We start from the raw sequence: 18,839 nt of genomic DNA on the forward strand, positions 1-18,839 counted from the left end.
GGTTAGCCAAACATCGCAATGTGGAAATGAAATTGTACATAATATGAAACTGTTATTTTAATGTTTTAATTTTGTTTCATATTTTAATAAATACGGCCGGGAGGGTCACTCCCTCCCGTCTTCCAAAAGTTCAGAACCGTTTCCGGTTTCCCATTCCTTGGGGATTGTGTTGAGAGAGGGTGGCGGGTATCTCAGCCATATGTGTTTGTGTCATCTGACCTTCTTTCTGCTCAATGCCTGCAACTTTGTCAATCGCCCAAAGCCTATTGACAAATATGTGCACCTCTGTTGTGCCCCATTAGCGTGGACCTCTTTTAGAGGTCGCAGTTGCAACCCCTGTATTACCTTTTGCGATACCCTGGCATTGTCTTAGCGAACCCTGACCTCACAAGTAGCAAAGTTTGTGCCAAGAATTCCTGTTTTCCATATCCTCCGACAATTTTTCATTTTCCAATAGTGAATAATTCTATTATTCACTATTAGCATAATCACAAATGGAGCACACTTCGGACCTTTGGTGGTAGCTGTGGTAAGTAAAAATGGTTTTAAATGTATGTTGTGAACATGCGTGCAAGTGAGAGTTTTTTCAACGTGCGACAGTATGTGTGAATAAGTGCATTTGTATTTCTAAGAATATGTATGTGTGTGAGTGAAAATGAGTGAGAGCTAGGGACAGGTAGTGAAGTGAAATTGTGTGAGATCGTGACCTAGATTCATAATTATTTGATGCAAGGCAACTCTGCATCAAAGTTGCTGTGCTGCCTTATGTCAAAGGGAGAGAGAAAAAAATGTGCCATAAGTGTAAAGATACGCTGCATATGTTCTCTCCCTATGAGCTGGTGCACTTGTGCTACAGTGCTGTACTGGTGCTTATGTCCCTTCCAGTACAAAAACTATGGTTTAAGGCTTTTCCCACTTTGAATGTATGCTGTACAATGCAGCACATATGCAAAGTTGGAAAAACAAGGAGAAATAAAAGCATTGTTCCTTATTAACCACGCCTCGAGGAGGTGGTGTAAGATTTTGGTTCAAATTCACGTCTGCCAATGTACCTATATAGAGATTTTGGCCTAGATGTAGGTAATTTTATTTTACCACTTCTTAAATACCGAATTGTACCGATTCGGTATTTAAGAAGTGGTAAAATAGAGTGGGGGGATGTAGGTATTACAGAATTGGTAAATACAGAATCGTTAAGATTCGGTATTTACCGATTCTGTAAATACCGATTCGGTAATGCTCATTGATTCCTATGGGCATTGAAGCCCATAGGAATCAATGGGCATTACCGGATCGGTATTTACCAATTCGGTAAATTCCGATTCCAGCAAGGGTGCAGTGGGTGTCACTTTGACACCCTCTAGCACCCCAAATACAGGCATGTGTGCCATGTGGCACACAGACATGCCCTAAGGGCATGTCTGTCTGTCACATCGCATAGGTGTGCATGCACACATGTGCATGCACACCTGGATTCGGTATTTTACCACCCAATTGGATTGAGTGGTAAAATACCGAATCTGAAAGGCCTTTGGGACTCAGAAGAGTCCCACCTACATCTAGAAGTTACCGAATCGGTAAAAATAACGATTCCGTATTTTACCGAATCGGTAAATTTACCGATTTGGTAAAATTGGCCCCCTACATCCCAAAAACCCATTTACAGGTCGGTAACGGCCGAAATCGGCCGTTACCGGCCGGTAAATGGCCACCTACATCTGGCCCTTAATGTCCAAACCCATGGAACGCCCCCTTGATGAAAAATAATGTAAAGCAGCACAAAACTCAACTTTCCATTACTACACAAAGCAAATCCTAATTTGTGTTGGATAGTAAATCCCATAAACAATTTGTGCTATATTTGCATCACCAATGTGAAGAAATCCGGGTGCAAATCTTTTGTAGGCCTATCCCTTAATGTCAGTAATTATGAATGAGTGAGAATGAATGAGGTTAAGCATGAATGCCGGTGAGTTAGTATGAATAGGAATTAGTGTAAGGGGATGTAAGAGAGTGCGAATGAGAATGAATGTATGAAGGAATGAGTGTGAGTGATTGAATGTGAGCAACAAGGTGATGTGATGCTTGTAAGTTTGTTGTTCACCCTGGTATACTGAAGGTAATTATTGTAATATAGAGAAACACAGGGCATAGCACTCATCATGGCATACTTGCAGCAATTCTTAGCATGGCAGACACCTATGACAAAATACTGGCAGTGGCATACTGGGGCTATTTCTTGGCATAAAGTGATCCAATGGTAAATTACGGATACTGGCAAACGAGAAATAATTCATGGCATATAGTGTAACCGTCAAAAAACACTGGCATACTTGAGGAAATTCTCAACACTCCAGTGGCAGAATGCTTGCACTAGCACAATGGAGACAACTATTGGCATTAAGGTCTGCAACCTGGCTCATGGGAGTGTGTCAATAATGACAAAATCATGGGCCTGACATACTGAGGTCATTTTTTACATAAAGATCCCCTGTGGCATTTGAATGGCATCATCATATTTTATATCATTTTTAATTTAAAGGCGCACTCAATGAATATGGGGGCACCCATTACAAAATGCTGCCACAGGGAGAATGGAGGTAATTTTAAGGTCTCGGGTCTACGGCGTGAACCAAGACATGCTGTATCTACTGTGGGCTTCAGCCCGCCTGTAGGCTTGTCATTTGCCGGCTCCCACGTTGCTCGGTTATACCTTCTCCCCCATTGGTCAATGGTATGCATGCGTTATGGCTCTTCTTGACTTTAGTGGTCCCCCAGCGCAGCGACCAAGTACCGCTAAACATTCACAGCAGTAATTTTATCACATTGTTTAAGGACTACTTTTTTATTTCCGAACAACGTCCCCGGACGTCATCATTGATGTCATCAGTGATGTCAATGACCATGTCATGAATGATGTAATATGTGACATACTCAGCAGTGGATTGCGGGTGCGCGAAATATAGTTAGTATAACTAACTATATAGGAGCAATTTCAATGGTTTTTTAAATGCTAATTCCTAACTGTATAAGGTCTGAAACCTATGGTTTTTTCAGTGAATATATATATATATATATATATATATATATATATATATATATATATATATATTTATATATATATATATATATATATATATATATATATATATATATATATATATATATATATATATATATCAAAGAGAAAATGTGCCACGGCCAGGTTCCAGATAACAGACTTTATTAGCAAATAGCGCGCACCGGAGGAAACGTGATGAACCTGACGCGTTTCAGCAAACTGCTTTTTTCAAAGGTGTAACATCACTTTATGCAGTGTCCCAGGTGAAATGAATGATGCTCAAGTCACGTGCAAAACCGCCAGACTTCAAGTCCCAAAATGCACCTTCAGTGGCAGTGTACTCGCTGTGATCTCTCAGTGAAGTCCCATGACACTGCCACCTTCAGAAATGGTATTTTACAGGTGAGTGAGACTTGTTGGCAGAGACTGGGGCATAACCTTCCGTCCTATGCCTGCACATATCCAATAGCGCGTTGTCCGGACCCTGCTGAATAGAGGTGTTCACCTCCATTGGCTCCCTTTCTCTCCTCCTTCGCAAAAATCGCCGACAATCCAAAGGCTTGCAAAGGGGCGCACTACTTACCCGGAGGGTCCCAAGGCGCTTCGACCGCTGCGAAACCCTTCCTGGCTTCCCTGAGAGATGGTCCCTTAATGGGTATCTCCAGGGTGCAGGCATCCCCGGCGGTCTGGTGGGGCCGTTAGTGAAGATGAGGCAAGCTAATGCCCAGAGTTGCCGAGTGTGAACGCTGATCAGAGTGGGCACAGAGGCGAGAGAATTATCGAATCCGCTGACCCTGGTCCAGAAACCTGCCGCGCCGGGAATCGAAACCCTGGTCCCGGGCCGTCCTCTGCTCTCGGGTCTGCCGCCTCTAACCCAACCCGTCACCAAAGTGCTTCGTGCACAGAAGGGTACGCAGACTACAAAATCAGCACTCCAAGGCGAAGTCGGTTATTCAACTGCTGGTGTTTTATTTCACAACATGTGGGTAAAAAACTGCCATCAGACGCGTTTCGGGCACGTCCGTGCCCTTGCTTACTGACAAATGACAGCCGGCATTAGCACATTTTTAAAATCACCACAAATGCGCATTTGCGCGCCAAAGCTTCAAGGATACTAAAAATAGTGAAAGGACTAACATGCTACATACATTGCTCTCGGGTCGATAACATGGGCGCCATTTTGTAACATTGAGAAAGTGTGCTACTACAATATGTGATATACACAAACCACCTCGTATTACATTTTCTTGTTGGTACAAATATTAACATTGAACACAATTGAAAAACGACCATCATGGTCTATTCGTATTTCTGCACAAATGCAATTAAACTGTACAGTTATTAAAAGAAATACGGTGATTGATTTATGCCCACCCATAGTCCTACACAAAACATATCAGAAATTAATGCCGTGTGTTCTTAAAGTACCATTATGATAAAGTTTCGTGGGGCCATAATGATATGCCTCCTCACTGTCTATGGTATTATATGCATCAATGGGAAAAAACATTTTTCTAAGCAGCATCAATACTTTTAGTTATAATATGTGCAAATACGCATTGGTTATTATTTGTGCAAAATACGCTTTGGTTATGATATGTGCAAATACACATAAGTTATAATGTGTGCAAATATATATATATGCAAACGTTTTTCAGCATTTATCAAATTTGTCCCATTGCAAAACACATTATATACATCATATACATAGGTGATCATGTTGATCATTGCCACCCATGAAAAGTGCAAACGAAAAAATAATCGACATGAATTCCCTTCTCATTTACATCCATAGACATAGTGGATACCTAATTGGTAATATCATGGTACCTTCATTTCTTATGATGTCCTAATTCTTGCTTAATGTGTGGCTCTTAAACATTGTGCGCTAAAGCTAACCGAGTGCTCTTCTAGTGAATGGACTGGTGTTTGAGGAAAATATAAAAGCAAATGTTAAATGTGTCAAAGTGCTCGTGCTAACTAATGTGCAAAGTATAACTGTCACGACTAGGGGGGGGGAAAGAAAGGAATCATCTCACTGGTCATTGTCATTTAAAGTCATTGACGAGCTGCTGTGAGATCCTAAAGGAAATTACAGTTGAAATATACTGTGGATTTACATGTTCCCTAATGGGATTCAATTTATAAAAAAGTTGTGAAGGTCCTCCCCCATATTGAGCCCTGCAGGGCTCTTGCTATTAAGCAGTACTATGTAGCGTGACTCAAATTGTATTGTATTGTATTTGATGCTTGTTAAGCGCAGCTGTCACCCGAAAGGGTATCCTGGCGCTGAGACCATGTCTAACCGTCAGGCGAGGTGTAGTTTACATTGCTCTTGGTTGCCGCAACTGTTTTCCATAGTCACCCCCTCTTTTTTTCATAGTCACCCCCTCTTTTGTTGGTCACTACCGCATCGATGACAAAATATTTTAGGTCTGACAAGTTCTTATTATGTACAGCCTGAAAATGCCGAGCTACCGGGTAGCTTTGGTCTGCGTGTAGGATCGCTCGTAAATGCTGCAAAATGCGCTGGTGCACAGGTAGCTTCGTGCTGCCAACGTATTGTAAATTGCAGCTACAGGTAAGGACATAGACTGCTAATTCAGTACGGCAAGTATAGTGGTCACGTAGAGGAATGGGGTTAGACTCAAATGGAGTCTCGTAAAATCTAGTATTCACTCCAAACTTGCACGCTCGACACGAGCTGCAGCGAAAAAACCCATTTCGAGGGGATAACCAGTTGTTAGTCTTGATTGTCTCAGGGATGTTCTTCAGCAGATCATTTCTCATCGCATATGCACGTCTAAATGTGACGGTTGGTGTTTTGGGCATAATGTCTCTGAGAACTTGGTCTGTCAAAATGATAGGCCACTGTTGTTTAATGATCTTGGTGACTTCTTTAGCTTGACGACTGTAACAAGTGATGAGTCTAAGGCTACTGCTATCGTCTGTCTGTGTGGCATTGTTGTCCATCCCCCTATTGGGGTTCAGCAGATTATTTCTACATATTCGGTTAGCTTTCCTCATTGCTGTTTCTAGTAAAGCTGGTTTATATCCACGGCTTATTAATCTTTTCTTTGCCTCCTGCTGACATTTATCTCTTAAATCTGGGCAACTACATGTCCTGTGGATACGCAGGAACTCCCCATAGGGGATGCTCCTGATGCTTTGCTGCGGATGAAAACTGGCCGCGTGGAGGATTGAGTTCCCCGCAGTGGCCTTCTTAAATAGGCTAGTAACAATCTTATCATCAATTATGTTAATTTGCACATCCAGGAAGCTAGCCGTTGTGCTACTAATATCTGCTGTGAATTGTAGATTTAACTGGTTCACATTGATAGCCTGCACAAACATTTCAGCCATTGACTCAGACCCTCTCCAAATTATACATATGTCGTCAATATTGTTACATTCTTCTTTATGTCTTTACCTGCTGTATATATATTATTTATTTATTTCCTGGAACTGGTACTGGAACCCTGCTCCTGCGTGAGCTTCCCTGGTTCTATGTTCAAGATTCCTTGTTTGACAGTTGTATCCTGATCTCCTGACATTTGGATGCGCTGTGCCTTTCTTCTTTGAATAAACCTCCTTTTGGATATACCACTGTTCCTGTTTTACTTTACAAAATTGGCGACGATTTGGAGAACTAGAAGAATATTTCTGCAGCAAAAGAGGCACAGGAGCGAAAATTCTTCTTTAAAAAAAACGAACCCGTCATCTCCATTCTTTTGAACCTTATCGGCCCATGCTAACAAAAAAACTGTATGTGAAGATCTTACCGGCAACTTCCTGGTGCGTACATGGTGGAAATTCTGGATTTATAAAGATTTCTTCGTTTTTCAAACATCGTCTCTACTGTTGCCATAGTCACCGGATCTTCCTGCAGCAACGTCATCACGCACATTTCTATTGTTGATGTGCCTTGTTTTTTTACGTATTCAACAACGTAACAAAGCGTCTGATGTTGATGACGCTGATTGTTCTCCGAAGGCTAACGTGCTCTATACTGACGTACTGAGCACCAACAAGTCTGGCGCGCTGAAAGCTGAACGCGTTGTGAACTACAAGCCTGACGCGCGTATGCTGGTTTGTGCTTTCTAATGTGCACCAAGAAGTCTGATACGCTGAAAGTTAAACGCGCTGTGCACTACAAATCTGACGCGCATATACTGGTTTGTACTTTCTAAATGAAAACTGTATATTGTCATTGTGAGCCTTCGGAAAGCCTTAAAGTCTCGTCAAAACGTCATACTGTCTGTGGGTCTCAGTGAGGAATTTTTGAATTTCCCTCATTTGTTCATTTTTTTTTATGAGAGCCTTGCAAGCATTTTTAATCCTTATAATTGATGCACATTTTAAAATTTTATTTATTCACGCTCAACCTCATCATTTTAAGGAACGCATTGGCATCTACAAGACTGTACTCTGCAACCTCCATCATTTTTCTACACGTCTTGAGACAGTTTTATGCAGCTTTGGCAATATATATATCACTTTAGTTACTGTTATACCATAATTTGTATTTTTACTTAGTCATTTGGATAGTCATTTTGAAATTTAAGTGGTATATATTTACATTTCCTTCTAGCTTTTGTGATTATATCTTTGATTACAATGCAATTTGATCCTCCCAGCAAATTTTTGTAAAGTAAAGGTGAACCGACTATTCCATGGTCACGATGGAAAGAAGAATTCATTACATATTTAAAAGCCATTGACGGTGAACGTATGTCTGCTGAAAGGAAAAAAAATATTTTTCTCCATTGTTTAGGTTCAGAGGGTCAAAATGTTTTCAGAACACTTCCACCTATGCGTTCTGGGGGCGATCACAATGTTTATGATGAGGCATTATTGTGCATTGAAAATAGATTTAAGCCCAATACTAGTGTTGCATTGAATAGATACAAATTTTACACTAGAGCTCAAGAGGAAAATGAAAGTTTCGATGACTTTCTTACTGCTCTTCGAGCTTTGTCTCTACATTGCAATTTTGGTTTAATGACTGATGAGATGCTCAGAGACCAGATCATTGATCACGTTAGAAGTAAGAAAGTTCAAGAACAACTTTGGATTTTGGGTGACCCCAGTTTAGAAGTGACCATTAGTACCTCCAAAGCACTTGAACAATCTGAACGTTGGATGAAAACTCTTGAAAGTAAAACTTCCTCTGGTTCTGTCAGTAAGTTAACTTCTAATACAGTTGAGCAGAGTAATGTGAACATTGTCACGTCTGCTGGTTCTTCCTCCAGTAGCAAGCCTACTATGAATACGAGGACTCAGCCCAACTCTAAAAATTATTATTGTTTCAGATGTGGTCACCCCAGCCACATTGCTTCGTATCCTCGTTGTCCTGCCATTGGAAAAGAGTGTACTAAATGTGGACGTGTTGGTCATTTTGCAAAAATGTGCAAAGATTCTAATGTGAGAAAAGATTCATCTTTTAGTCATACTTCCAAGGGTAAAATTTCTACTGTGTCGCAAGGTGTGTCATCTCATGATGATGCTCAGTCAAAACTTGAATGTGGAATTGTTGTATCTATTCGCAATTCTTTTGATGTCAAGTCTGCTGACAGCTTGAATTCTCCTGATTTTGTAGTAAATATTCTAGGTAAACAGCTCAAACTTATGGCTGATTCAGGGTCTCCATGGACCATCATTACCAAAATGTATTGCCATGAAATCTTTGGGAATCTGGTAGATCAAACGAATTTATGTGAGCCTGATATCGTGGCACAAAATTTTGATGAGTCCTACATAAATTTTGTTGGGTATAAGGAAGTCTTAATTGAGTTTAGGGGGAATAATGCATGGATCAAAATGTATATTGCTGTCAAAGGTGTGAATGTTTTGGGCTGGAGGGATCAAGCCAAACTTGGTTATTACGTTGAATCCTAGGAATAAGGATCCTGTGTCTGTTGTTGCTATTACTTGTGATGTTACACATGCAGACAATAGTGGTTCCTGTAGCGATAATGCTATTCTGTCTGAATGTAGTGAGAAGGTTGTTGAGAGCCCAAAGAACATAACTCCTCAAGTGAAAGAGCTTTCTTTGCTTTTTCCTCATGTTTTTTCTGAAAATCTGGGTAAACTTAAAGGCTTTTCCCATAGGATTAAGATCAAGAAGGATGCTATCCCAGTTAAACAGAAGTTGAGGGGTGTACCCATTAGTCTCAGAGCTGAACTCAAGGCCTTATTGGATGACATGATTCAAGGAGGGGTCATAGAGGAAGTAGAGTCCTCTGAGTGGGTTTCGCCCATTGTTTTAGCACAGAAACCCGATAAAAGTATAAGGTTGTGTGTAGATTTGAGGGCACTTAATGCTAACTTGATCGCTGATTTTCACCCTTTACCCAACATTAATGAGATGGTGTGCTTGCTGGATGGTGCATGTATTTTTTCCACTCTTGATTTGCGTTCCGCATATCATCAAATTGAGTTGACTGAGGATGCTAAACATTTTACTTCATTTATTACTCCTTTTGGCCTTTTTCAATTCAGGAGGATGCCTTTTGGCTTAGCCTCCGCCGCTTCTGTTTTTCAAAGGGCTATGCATCACATTTTTAAGGATGTTTGTGCTTTTGTTAAGTGCTTCCAGGACGACATCCTTATTTTTTCCAAGAATATGGATGATCACTATGTTCATCTCAAGGATGTTTGCAACAAGTTGGGCAATGCTGGGCTTACTCTTAAATTCAACAAGTGTAAGTTTTTTTGTAAAAGTGTGGAGTATTTGGGTCACACGCTGTCTGCTGATGGGGTTGTTCCCAAGCGTTCACTGGTTGACGCTATTGTGAAGGCGCCTTCTCCTGATAGCAAAGAGAAGCTTCTTTCTTTTGCTGGCTTATGCGAGTATTACAGCAAGTTTATTCGGAATTTCGCTACTAAGATGGAACCTCTCAGGGAACTGCCCAGAAAATCCTCAGATTTTGTATGGTCTGATAGGCAAGAAACTGCTTTCAGTTCTATTAAACAGGATATTGTGAATGCTCCCACTTTGAGATCTTTTTCTCTTAACAAGAAGTGTGTTATCACTGTGGATGCTAGTTGTTACGGTCTTGGGGCAGTTTTGAGTCAAATTTCAGGTAAAGAGGAATGGTGCATTGCTTTTGCATCCAGGACCTTATCCATCACTGAAAGAAGATACGCTGTCATTGAAAGGGAGTTATTGGCCTGTACGTGGGCTGTTGAACACTTTCGCAATTATATCTGGGGCAACAGGTTCATCCTCAAGACCGATCACAAGCCTCTGGTAGGAATTTTATCTCCTGGGGGTGGCTGGAATTCAACCGCTCGTATTGCACGTTTGTCTTCTGGATTGCAGGAGTATGATTTTGAGGTATTGTATGTTCCTGGTAGAAGTAATGTCACGGCTGATTTTCTCTCCAGGTTACCTTGCTCTGACCCGGGTGCTAATTCTGATGATCATGAGGTTGAAATTGTTTCTGTGGTTAATGATTATGTCTCCAGTGAATTCAAGGGTGTGTCTGAAGCTGAGTGGATGTCTGAAGTTGAGAAAGATCCTGTTTCCTTGTTTATCTTTGAATGTTTGGAGAAAGGTTGGCCCAAAGATAAGTCTGTTATGCCTGAGATGCTCCTTTTTGTGAATTTGCTTCTGAGATTGAGGCTGTTGGTAAGATTTTGTTTAAGGCAGGCAAAATTATTCCTCCTTCCTCGTTACATAAGAAAATTCTTTCCTTGGCCCATCAAGCTCATATTGGTATGTCTTCCATGAAACGCCTTATTAGGACCAACTTTTGGTGGCCTGGTCTTGACAAAATGGTAGATAGAACTGTTTGTGACTGTTTGGATTGTGTAAATAGTGACAGGATGCTTAGGGTATCTTCTGCTCCTCTTAGTCCTGTTCCTTGGCCTGATCATCCCTGGCAAAAACTTGCTATTGACATCTCAGGCCCCTTCCATCGTCTTCCTGAGAATGCTCGTTTTGCCTTGGTCTTAATTGATTATCACTCCAAATGGCCGGAAGTGAAATTTGTCTCTTGTGCCACTACCTTGGTCATCATTTCTTTCCTTAGGGAAGTTTTTGCCAGAGAAGGGTCTGACAACGGTGTTCAACTCATTTCACGTGAGATGGAAGATTTTCTTGTGTCTTGTGGTATCAAGCATCACACTACTTCTCTGTATGAGCCTAGGGAGAATGGCCAGGTTGAAAGGTTCAACCGTGTTCTTAAAAATGCCGTGGAGCTTGCTTGTTCTTCGGGTGAACCTTGGAGGGATGTGGTAAGGGAAAGACTTTGGATGTACCGCATCACTCCGCATGCTGTCACAGAGGTTAGTCCCTTCCAGCTTCTGAGAGGGAGAAGTCCGAGTTCTGATATCTGTCCTTGGTGGGTTAAGAAATTTGATGTGAATGTTGACCACTTGGATATTTCGCAGGTTGCTAAACGTGTTGAAACCAAACAGAACACTATGAAGACTTTGTTTGACCGTAAGATGAATGTGAAAACTCCTGATTTTGCTGTTGGTGATTGGGTTAGGATCAAGAAACCTGGTTTTACACTCAAGGGTCTATCCAAGTTTAGTAATCCTATTAAGATTGTTAAAGTTTTCAGGAATTCTGTCATCACCCAAGATGGAAGGGTTTGGAACATAAGGAAGGTCGCTAAGTGTAAGTTTGTGTCTGCAAGTGCTGATCAGACTTCTGTTCAGGACAAGAGTGACTGTGTCCTTCCTTCTCAGTCCATTGCTCATAGGGTCAAGAGTAATGCCAGACCTGTAGTTCTCCCTTCTAGGTTTCTGTCTTAGATTGCTTTGCCTCCTTTTATTTAGTTTGTTTTGTAGGGAGGAGATGTGTTACATTCTTCTTTATGTCTTTACCTGCTGTATATATATTATTTATTTATTTCCTGGAACTGGAACCCTGCTCCTGCGTGAGCTTCCCTGGTTCTATGTTCCAGATTCCTTGTTTGACAGTTGTATCCTGATCTCCTGACATTTGGATGCGCTGTGCCTTTCTTCTTTGAATAAACCTCCTTTTGGATATACCACTGTTCCTGTTTTACTTTACAAATATATCGCCAATATTCAATCACATTGCTAGTCCAAAAATCCTCGTGTTCCACCTTGAGGACATGTTCCTCCCACCAGCCTACGTGGAGCCCCGCGTAGCTGGTGGAGAAACATGACCCCATGGCGACACCCCGTGTCTGTTTGTACACCTCATTATTGAACAGGAATGTGTTGTTGGTTAAACATTTCTCTGTCATTTGTAACAACATTGAACTATGGTTGAATAACTCTACTGGGCGTCTATCCAAAAAATACTTAATCGCACGGAGACCATCTTTATGGACTATACTTGTGTAAAGTGTCGATATATCCATTGTTATTAACAGAAACTCATCAGACCAAGTGCATTGTCCTAATCGGTGGAGAAAATCGGTAGTGTCTTTAATGTAGGCAGGTAAAGCGACAACATATTCTTGTAGAAAGAAATCAATGTACTTAGATGTGTTTTCAAACACACTATTTATTGCGGATACAATTGGCCTGCCAGGCACCGGTGACTGCTGTTTATGCACTTTTGGTATAAAGTACAAATTTGGCAAGACTGGAAACTCCTTTTGAAGAAATTTGAACTCATCTTTGCTTAAAAGGCCTTCACGTTTCCATCTGTGCAGGTCCATACGATAAGAGTCATTGATTTTCCTTGCTGTGGTCATGTCTATCTTGGAATAACAAGACGTATCTCCCAACTGCCTGTTGGCCTCCTGTATGTATTCTTGCTTGTCCCACAGGACCACATTGCCCCCTTTATTAGATTTGTTGATAACAATTTTTTTGTCATTTTTCAATTTTTTCATGAGGGCAACGTATGGTCGCATTTTGTCATTTGGTTTGTTGCGGATTTTCATGGTCCTGTTTTGTTATGATTTAATTTCATCAATCACTCGGTCTGCAAAAACATCAATTGCATCACGTGGCATGTTGGACTTAAATGTTGATGCCGGTTTGAAAGGGCTTTCTGCTGGTTGATTAATGTTGTATCCTTCTTCCATAGCCAATTCTTGAGTGCTGGTATCACTACTTTCATCATTCCTTAGGTCTTGTAGGTTTCTCAATAAACCCAAGTCTTTTGTCTGGACCCCAGTTCTCTCATTTGCCAATGTGTTATCTGATTGTTTTTTTGCTGCCAAGCCCGTTTTCACTGCAACAAAAAAAATGTAGTTTGATTTTACGGATGAATTTAAAGATATCAATCCGGGTATTTACGTAATTAAAATTACTCTCCGGACAATAGGACAAACCAAGCGCCAATAGTTGTTTTTCTGCTTTGCTGAGATCAATGTCTGAGAGGTTAACAATTGTATTTTCCTCTATTTCTTGTTCTTGTTGCGCCAAAATTTCTTCTTCTGCTGCCTTCCTTTTTGTGGCTGTGCATCGCCGTCGCTGTTTTCTACGTTGGTTGCGCCTTTGCCTTGATTCGCGTTTAGATTCCTTGGGCACAGAGAAGCTTTGCGTTGTAGACACACATACTCCATTTCTTCTCCTAATGTCATTTGGCCCATCTCCCCTTGTTTTGCACCTGAGGTGCTTTCGTCTGACTCCTCCTCACTTGGCACCAAACTTGCATCCGTGCTTGATGCTTCAGGATCGCTTGCACTTGCCTCTCTGTGTTGTTCTGTGGCCACCGGTTTAGTTGTGGTGGTGCTGCGTTGATTCCTTAGATGATCAAACGTACGCGCAAAAGTGTATATGCGCCCTTGTTGGTAATCTTGCTGATCACGAGCAAATTTGTAAGCTTTGCGCGTCTTAATTACGTTTTCCTGTTTTTTCAAACGCTCTTTCATTTCGCCAATTGTTTTATCAATGTACATTCGGTCTTTATTGTACATTTCCTTTGAAAGTTCATTGTTAATGCGCGCTATTTCATCTAAATTAACTTGTCTGTCAATCTTGCCATATTTCACCAACAGGCAAAGTAAACGCATTGAGGCTTCCAAGTTTGATTCGGCCCAGTCTTTCAATAAAAGGGGATTAGGGCTTTCGAAGCTCGGTACCAACATAATGCGGAGTCCGCGAGGCACTCGCCCAACTTCATTGTATTTTTCTAACTATCGTATCTCCCACCACTTGGTGAGCTCCCCTCTGCTGTTTTTTTCTAAAGCTTTCAGCAGCGTTTTTACATCTGAATTGTCATTGGTGTCTGTTTTCTTATTATGAGATTTACCTTCAGCCCCCACAGTCGGCAAATTCTGAAAAAGTTCCTCGAAAGCCTCTTCACGCTCTCGTTCGTCAGACATTTTACCCACTTAGGTATGTGGATAGTTTTTTACAGCAGGAAAAGAGGGATATTGTAAACCCCCTTTGCGCGCTTCACCTCTGTGCACCTCCTCAACCTGGTCGCAATACCGCATACAGTTTTAGCTTCTCTCACCGTGAGAGCGGCAGTTGACCGGGAAATGTCCTCCGACTTCTCGGTGCTCCCGCTGTAGTGACTGAATGCTTGCTTCCGTCGATGACCAGGGGGCTGACCGTCAATGCTCCACTTGAAACAGGAAACTCCCAAACGGTCCGTTTAGATCGTCAGCCTTCTATAGGAGGAGGGGTCCGCGTTGATCAGGAACCGACCACGTCCTGATAAATATGCCAATCCAACCCGTCACCAAAGTGCTTCGTGCACAGAAGGGTACGCAGACTACAAAATCAGCACTCCAAGGCGAAGTCGGTTATTTAACTGCTGGTGTTTTATTTCACAACATGTGGGTAAAAAACTGCCATCAGACGCGTTTCGGGCACGTCCGTGCCCTTGCTCACTGACAAATGACAGCTGGCGTTAGCACACTTTTAAAATCACCACAAATGCGCATTTGCGCGCCAAAGCTTCAAGGATACTAAAAATAGTGAAAGGACTAACATGCTACATACATTGCTCTCGGGTCAATAACATGGGCGCCATTTTGTAACATTGACAAAGTGTGCTACCACAATATGTGATATACACAAACCACCTCGTATTACATTTTCTTGTTGGTACAAATATTAACATTGAACACAATTGAAAAACGACCATCATGGTCTATACGTACATATATATATATATGTACATATATATATATATATATGTATATATATATATTTAAATTTAAACGATAATGAAAGTTAACAAGAATTATAGCAGATTTTGAACTCTGCACTAATCTGTGTTAAAATGCAGTTTTTAAGCCCTGTTTTCAGACTTAAACATCTGAACAAATATCTGGTACTTTTAACTGAAAAAAGTGCTAATCCTAACTTCAGCTGTCACCTCACCTTTTTACATTCCTCCCTCCCCTTCCTTCTGTGTTCATCATCTCCTTTCCGCCAGCCAGATCCACTGCCAGTTGTCACGGGAGGTCATTTCTAAAGTGCTACAGCATTGAACAGGGCTACCTTCACACCCATGGATCCCTCGCTGTTATGTGAATGCAGCGATTAGTGTTGATGGGTCATCCAAAGGGAAGCAGCTCCTGCGCTGAAAAAACGAACATGAAAAGAAAACCGGCTTTGGGGAAGGCAGATGATTGTGCTGAACTGCCACTCGTTTAAGTGTGGCCAGTGCAGCACCTGCCCAGGCTATTTCATGCACTTGACTGATAGACATTAAAATCGCCGCGGTTAGGTGCAATTCATTTTTGAAAGCAACTTCCAAGCTGAAAGTATCTACAGCCAACATGTTCGTTTTTTTCTTGATTCTTTTGCCTGAATTTTGAACAAGTTTTTACTCAGTTAAAACTAGCCATTAAACACCTTAAAGACTTTTGCCTAATGTTCGAAGCCTAAGGCTTTGTCAAAATATCTCTGCCCAGGTGAGGGAATTATGAGTAGCGCTAAGTTTACAACACCCAGCAGCGAGTGTGATAAAGTCCTCACCTCTTCTTTATTCCCATGTACATATTGGCAGGTCAAATATGATGATATTTGGATCAGAAAATACCCAGATAGCACCAATTCGTCATGCTCCATTTTGAAAGGCATAGCTTAGAGTAGGTGATAATTTTCACTCTTGTTAAATTCAAAACCTCCAGTAATCAGACTTTAGCAGGTGTAATATATTTTGCATCTGTATCCATGGTTATCATAATCAATGCCTTAAAGAGAAAAAACTATCATGCTGGTGTTACCTTTCAATCAATCAATCAATCAGACATTTACAGCTGAATGGGTGTTACACGCGTAATCAACAGTGCAAAGTCTGGCTAGACCCTGCTCTGTTAATCACAGCGTGACACAAGCCCTCTGAAACCCCTGCAGTGTGGGGAATCGCAATGGCGTGGCTCTGAACTTTACCAGTGTCTCTGCATAAGCCGACTTCATGGCTCAGTGTGATTGCAAGATCTGGAAGCAGAGCAGCATCTGTCCTGCGTTGGAGGGGATACGGAACCTGTCGTGCCAGCAATCAGGGTACCGGTACTCTCCCTGCCTAAAGAAAAGTGCCGGCACTGAAAGCTAGAAAATTTAGAAGTGCCGGCACTCAGTACCGGTGAGTACCGGCCCATTTCAAGCACTGGTTTTGCTTCTGTTAGTAGTGCATTCAACATGTTGGATATACAATTTTACTTTGCTACTGGTATCACAATATATATATTGAGTCAGCGTAATTTAGTTAAATTTCCAGGTTGCATCGTTTGCACTGGTGATGGTGGTAATTTGGCTTTGAGGGCGGGGCATGTCGGAACAAGTGCCTTTTTTAAAATTGAATGGTGGTGCAAAGATTAGTGGAAAACCGCTCTGACACTGGTGCTCGCTACGTAAATCAGAAATGTTGGTGGAAATTCACAGCAGTGCAAGCTATACAATGTCTCTGCAGTCATTCTTATATGTTAAGCATTCTTTAGGCATATATGTACTTGTGAGCAAGGCAACCCCAGGTGACATATTTCACTTTGACACACTGAGTGTGGTGTGTGCTGTACTCTCCTGGCTTGAGGTCAAATAATACACAAGATGATGGGCGGAATGTTGCACAATGGCAAAACAATCACCCCCAGTCACAGATCTGGGTTTAATCCATCATTATTTTGCTCATCAAGCTACCCCAGTTCAGTCATGGCCATATGCAAATTGAGGTTAAATAATAACTGCGTCAACTGATCTAGGAGGTCAAACACTGCTCCATCACACAAAAGCATGTCTCACAAACCAATACACAAATGGAAACACACACTTACACTAAGCACACAACGCAAACGCTCATACACACCCCCAAACACAAAAACATTAAAGCATACGCAATACACATAAACACAACTACCAAACATAGAGATTTGTCAATTAACAAACAAATTATTTAAAAATACATGCATATGAACACGTGTGGACAGAGAATTATAAGCACATTGTTGAAGTCTTGAAGAAATTAAGAGATCCCCTCGAAGTGAGAGAAAGGTACTTTATTCCAGTCATCCACTCTCTTAGAATGACAGTTGAGTCAACATTCTACTGTAAGCTCCAGGTAGGAGATTCCGTTAGTCAATAACAGGAGGGGGGAAATGAAGGGACTGTAATGGGGAAAGGCCAGGAGGAGAGCAATGAATATTAAGGTATTGATAAATAAGAAGATTACAACACATGTCCCTTCCTGAGGAGATTGGAAGTCTGATTTATCCCACATTTACAAGTCTGTCTCCACTCCAGGTTCGTCCATTTTCAAGTTGAACCACATTTGTGCTCACCTTAACCAATTGCTGAGAAGATTGGAACTTACTCTGACCCTTAAGTTCCTTAATGAGTTTTTTCAAATAACACAGTGTTGCCTACCTTCTAATTATGCTCCTTCACACCATGTTTCTGATCATACGAATTTTTCAATCTCTCAAGATATTGTTGGGTTTTCGTGTGTCTCTCCCGGCAATTTGTTAAGACAATTTTACCCCCAGTTAACCATAATGTGTTCATCCTAATGCCTGCTTCTCTTCCCCTCATGGAAACAAATGGAGATATACCTGTAATGAGATTAGGCTTTGTGTGGTAAGACCAAACACATTCTCTAAGAGAATTGTCTACATCATGTCTATTTATGATGGGCAGTTGAATCTGTTCCTTTATCATCCTATTTGTTCTTTCAACAAGGCCATTGGCCTTAGGACAATATAGTGCTGTCTTCTCATGTTTAATGTTCAACTCCTCTAAAAACTCTTTCATTTCCCAAGATGTAAATTGTACACCATCATCTTTGACCACAATTGCTGGAATACCCTCATTGCTGAAGGCATTTCTCAAAAACACAATAAGGTTGCTAGTGGTAGTACGTGGTGTAAACTTGAATTTCATCCAATGTTATGTGTAGTCTACTAGTACAAACATGAACCATCTCTGAGGTCCCAAAATCTCCATAGGCCCAATTATGTCCATAGCCAATTTGCTCCAAGGCACAACTGGTACTTCTACTGGATATAAGGGAACTCTGTGCAAAATCTTTGTCTTGTCGCTTTTTGCACATCTTATGCACTCCTTTACTTTTTGTTCCACCATTGAATCCATGTTTGGAAACCAAAAACAATTCCTCACCTTGTTTTTTGTAATGCTCCTTCCTAGGTGCCCTACATGGGGCAATTCTATAATCTTGTTTCTGAGATCAACAGGGGTATAATTTTCTCATTGCAATAGACTTTGTTATCAATTATCGTAATTTCAAATCTCAATTCCCAATAGCATTTTAAAACATCTACAACATCTTTACATTTATCAGGCCAATTATTCACAATTAAATCTTTGAGTATAGTCATGTTAACATCCTTCTTCATACTCTCTTCCCATTCTGCATTATTCACGGCAG

The sequence above is a fragment of the Lissotriton vulgaris genome, chromosome 5 (assembly GCF_964263255.1).
Source record: "Lissotriton vulgaris chromosome 5, aLisVul1.2, whole genome shotgun sequence".
In the NCBI taxonomy this organism is placed as follows: Eukaryota; Metazoa; Chordata; class Amphibia; order Caudata; family Salamandridae; genus Lissotriton; species Lissotriton vulgaris.